Source organism: Triticum urartu, chromosome 7A, assembly GCF_056163025.1.
Source record: "Triticum urartu cultivar PI428250 chromosome 7A, HENAU_Tu73, whole genome shotgun sequence".
NCBI lineage: Eukaryota > Viridiplantae > Streptophyta > Magnoliopsida > Poales > Poaceae > Triticum > Triticum urartu.
This window is the reverse complement of record NC_141879.1, coordinates 390,836,920-390,842,322: the sequence shown is the minus strand read 5'-3', so window position 1 is coordinate 390,842,322 and position 5,403 is coordinate 390,836,920. Positions and strand designations below refer to the sequence as shown.

At 47.0% G+C, this 5,403-nt stretch overlaps 1 long non-coding RNA gene across 1 annotated transcript; it reads left to right on the top strand.

Annotated features, from left to right (window-relative positions):
• Positions 1-330: 330 nt before the first annotated feature.
• On the top strand, positions 331-3,391 carry LOC147959700 (uncharacterized). Its single transcript, XR_015612236.1, has 2 exons — positions 331-1,021; positions 3,143-3,391. It is a non-coding gene; the product is annotated as an uncharacterized LOC147959700 (long non-coding RNA).
• Positions 3,392-5,403: the final 2,012 nt, after the last annotated feature.

The window sequence follows — 5,403 nt, the reverse complement described above, 5'->3', positions numbered from 1 at the left end:
GACCGCCTGTCAAATTTTGTCGCATTCGGAGCTCGTTTGATGCCCAACGGATAACTATAGCGGCAATATAGTCGGTCTAACATCGGACGTTTTCGGTCTCCGAAAACCTTGCCGGGCTGCATTTCCGTCTCGCTCTTCTCGGCCTGAGACCTCTCCTACACAGCCCACAAACCCCACCTAGTTCCCCCTCTGTCCGGAGCCGCACGATCATGATCGGAGGCTCCAAAACGCTCCAGAAACCCCTCCTAACCCTAATCCTAGCCTCCTTTCCTATTTAAACCCCCTCCCCTTCCATTTTTGGCAGCCTCCTAACCCCCTCCTTGTTTTTCGCGCCGCCCCAATCATTAGCGCCGCCGCTCCCCTCCGTTTCTGTGCTGGCAACTGCGTCCCTGCCACTTGGGGCGCTCCGATTTGCGGCGCCGTCGCCAGCCACCACGCGCAGCCAACCCCAACGCGCCATGTCACCCCTGCCTCCCTCCACCTCCCGTAGGGCCCGCTGAAGCCCATCTCAGGCCCGCCCCAGGCCGGATCTGGGCCCGGATGAGCCTAGCCGCGCCCCCACAAGCGCCTGCTCCGCCGCCGCTCGTCGGCCTCGCCGGAGTACACCGATCCCACCGCCCGGATCGAGACCATCGAGCCACCGCACAGGATCCCTGTGCCTTGGACCTCCCCGGCGTCGCATGGTCCAGCGCCGCTACCGCTCATCCCGCCGCCTTCGCCAAGTCCCGTCGCCGAGCCTTGCATCCTGGGAGCCAGTCGCGCCTCGTCCAAGCTCCACTGCCGGCGCCGCCAGGCTCCTCTGCCGTCGGATCTGGACCTCCCTGCCCCTGCCTCGCTGCCTGGCGTCTCCCCGACCAGCTCCGTCGTCAGCCGACCCGAACTGCTCCATGCGTCGCCCTCGTCGGAGATGCTCCAACGCTGCCCTGCTCCCGTTGACCTGCGCCAGCGCGTGGGCCTCGCCAGGCCCAGCGCCCCTTCCGGCCTGTTGCTTCCATCTCCACCCACCGGGCCAAGCCCATGGGTGAGCTGACCCCCGTGCACCCTCCTTTTTTTCTCACTATTGGGCCAACCAGTTTCGGCCCAACTGCTGTTTTCTAGCAAACGAATTTCTCTATTTTGAAGAAAACTGCAGTTTTATAGAAAAGTCCTCCTAGTTCATGCATAACATAACTCACAAATGGTGCATCGGTTTAAAATGATTTATATATGAAAGATGCTTAGAATTTTGTGTAGATTAATAATTTCCAACGTTCATGCACGTTTGCAATGTTTAAAATGCTGCTTGCATTAGTTTGCATAAATGCCATGTTTAAATGGTTTATTTCATAACTAAATAACCGTAGCTCCAAACTTAACAAACTTTATATGTAAATGGGGTAGAAAAATGCATAGGTTAACATGGAGGCTGTACTTTGCATGTTTAATAACTCTAAAATATGGACTAAGGCAGAACAGTACCAAATCTAGTATATGCTCATGAGGATTTTTCCGGGCTTGTTGCTTGTTGTTCCAGCCTCATTTAAACTTGCCTAGATAGGTAGTTTTCATATGCTTCACCTCTTGCCATGTTAATCAACATTTAATATTGTTGGGTACATAAACGAGATCAAACTAAATAACTTGAATGTGGTGTTCCGTCAATATGCAACTCGTTGCATATTGAGCTCCACTTAATTTGTAGAGTTGTTCGTGCACTTTGTCATGCCATGCCTCATTAAACCGGACATGCATCATACTTGGTTGTGCATCATGCCATGTTTATGTGATGGTTGTTTACTATGTTGCTTGCTTCTTTCCGGGTTGCTTCTCTCGTTAGCTTCGGTTTCGTTTCATAGTTGTGAGGATCCGTTCGACTACGTCTGTTCGTCTTCTTCATGGACTCGTTCTTCTTCCTTGCGGGATCTCGGGCATGATGATCATACCCTCGAAATCACTTCTATCTTTGCTTGCTAGTTGTTCGCTCTATTGCTATGCCGCGCTACCTACCACTTGCTATATCATGCCTCCAATATTGCCATGTCAAGCCTCTAACCCACCTTTCCTAGCAAACCGTTGTTTGGCCATGTTACCGCTTTTTCTCAGCCCCTCTTATAGCGTTGCTAGTTGCAGGTGAAGATGAAGTTTGTTCCATGTTGGAACATGGATATGTTGGGATATCACAATATCTCTTATTTTAATTAATGCATCTATATACTTGGTAAAGGGTGGAAGGCTCGACCTTATGACTGGTGTTTTGTTTTGTTCCACTCTTGCCGCCCTAGTTTCTTTCATACCGGTGTTATGTTCCTTGATTTTGTGTTCCTAATGCGGTTGGGTGTTATGGGAACCCCTTGACAGTTCGCTTTAAATAAAACTCCTCCAGCAAGGCCAACCTTGGTTTTACATTTTCCTAACAACCTATTACCCTTCCCTTGGGTCGGCCAACCCAAGGGTCATTTTATTTAAACCCCCCGGGCCAGTGCTTCTCTAAGTGTTGGTCCGAACCGAGCCGCCTGCGGGGCCACCTCGGGGAAACTCAAGGGCTGGTTTTACTCATAGTTTGTCTCATCCGGTGTTGCCCTGAGAACGAGATACGTGCGACTCCTATCGGGATTGTCGGCACATCGGGTGACTCCCCCCGGGCCATTGTCGAAATGTCTTGTAACCAGGATTCCGAGACTGATCGGGTCTTCCCGGGAGAAGGAATATCCTTCATTAACCGTGAGAGCTTGTGATGGGCTAAGTTGGGACACCCCTGTAGGGTTTGAGCTTTCGAAAGCCGTGCCCGCGGTTATGAGGCAGATGGGAATTTGTTAATATCCGGTTGTAGAGAACTTGACACTTAACTTAATTAAAATGCATCAACCGCATGTGTAGCCGTGATGGTCTCTTTCCGGCGGAGTCCGGGAAGTGAACACGGTTCTTGTGTTATGTTTGAACATAAGTAGTTTCAGGATCACTTCTTGATCACTTCTATCTTCTCGACCGTTGCGTTGCTTCTCTTCTCGCTCTTATTTGCGTAAGTTAGCCACCATATATGCTTAGTGCTTGCTGCAACTAAACCTCTCTACCCTTTCCTACCCATAAGCTTAAATAGTCTTGATCTCGCGGGTGTGAGATTGTTGAGTCCTCGTAACTCATAGATACTTCCAAATGGTTGCAGGTGCCGATGATGCCAGTGCAGGCAACGCAACCGAGCTCAAGTGGGTGGCTCGATGAAGATCTTGATCTTTTTTTTGTTTTGTTTCCTGTTGATCAGTAGTGGAGCCCAGTTGGGACGATCGGGGATCTAGCATTTTAGTTTGTCTTCTTTTATTTTGGGTTCCGTAGTCGGACCTTGATTGCACTCTGGATGATGTATGTTTAACTTGTATTTGTGTGAAGTGGCGATTGTAAGCCATCTCTTTATCCCTTTCTTATTCAGTACATGGGATTGTGTGAAGATTACCCCTCTTGCGACAAACCTACCATGTGGCTATGCCTCTAAGTCATGCCCCGACACGTGGCAGATATAGCCGCATTGTAGGTGTTACACCACCCCTCCCCTCTGGCACAAGGGTTCACACCCCTTGTAACTTTCACGCATAATCCAGTCGACCAAGCCCCCGGGCACCGAGACGTAGGGCTATTACTTCCTCTGAGAAGGGCCTGAACTCGTAAATCTTGCTGCATGATGACCCACAAGTATAGGGGATCAATTGTAGCTCTTTTCGATAAGTAAAAGTGTCGAACCCAATGAGGAGCAGAAGGAAATGACAAGTAGTTTTCTGTAAGGTAATGTCTGCAAGTGCTGAAATCGTAACTAGTAGAGTAGTTTGATAGCAAGATAATTTGTAATGGGCAAGTAACGATAGTAGTAGCAAAAGTGCAGCAAGGTAGCCCAATCCTTTTGAGGCAAAGGACAGGCCAAAACAGTCTCTTATAATAAGCAAAGCGTTCTTGAGGGTACACGGGAATTTCATCGAGTCACTTTCATCATGTTGGTTTAATTCATGTTCGCTACCTTGATAATTTGATATATGGGTGGACTGGTGCTTAGGTGTTGTTCTTACTTGAAGAAACCTCCTACTTATGATTAACCTTCCCGCAAGCATCCGCAACTATGGGAAAGTATTAAGAATAAATTCTAACCATAGTATTAAACTTTTGGATCCAATCAGTCCCTTACGGAATAGCGCATAAACTGGGGTTTAAGTTTCTGTCGCTCTTGCAACCAATCATCTAATTGCTACTCCACAATGCATTCCCTTAGGCCCAAATATGGTGAAGTTTCATGTAGTCGGCATTCACATGACACCACTAAGGGAATCACAACATACATACTATCAAAATATCAAACACATATCAAATTCACATGATTACTTGCAACATGATTTCTCCCGTGACCTCAAGAACAAAGGTAACTACTCACAAATGATAAACATGCTCATGATTAGAGGGGTATTAAATAACATATTGGATCTGAACATATAATCTTCCACCAAATAAACCATATAGTTATCAACTACAAGATGTAATCAACAGTACTAGTCACCCACAAGTACCAATCTATAGTTCCGGTAACAAGATTGAACACACGAGATGAACTAGGGTTTGAGAGGAGATGGCGTTGTTGAAGATGTTGATGGAGATTGCCCTCCCCAAGATGGGAGAGTTGTTGGTGATGATGATGACGATGATTTCCCCCTCCAGGAGGGAAGTTCCCCCGATAGAATCGCTCCGCTGAAGGGCAAAAGTGCTCCTGCCCAAGTTCCGCCTCGAGGCGGCGGCAATTCGTCCCAAAAGTCTTCTCATTATTTTTTCTAGCTCAAAATTACTTATATACCAAAAGATGGGCACCGGAGGTGGGCCGAGGAGGGCACAACCCACCAGGGCATGCCTGGGCTCCCTGGCGCACCCAGGTGGGTTGTGCCCACCTGGTGGGCCCCCTCTGGTAGTTATTTGCTCCAATAATTCTTAAATAATCCATAAAAAATCTCAGTGAAGTTTCAGCTTGTTTGGAGTTGTGCAGAATAGGTGGCCTGGTGTAGCTTTTCCAGGTCCAGATTTCCAACTACCAGAATTCTCCATCTTTGTGTATACCTTGCATATTATGAGAGAAAAGGCATTAGAATTACTCCAAAAAGCATTATTATGGATAAAAATATTGTAAATAACAGTAAGAAAACATGATGCAAAATGGACGTATCAACTCCCCCAAGCTTAGACCTCGCTTGTCCTCAGGCGAAAAACGAAATTGAAAAACATGTCCACATGCTTTGACAGAAAGGTGTCGATAAAAACAAAATACGGACATAGAAGCATCATGTTGATTATTATAATAGAAACAAAATTAAACATTGGACTTTTATCATAGAACTTTTATCATATACTTCTCATGAATGAGTAATAGTTCATCACACAATCAAAGTATAAAGCAAAAAC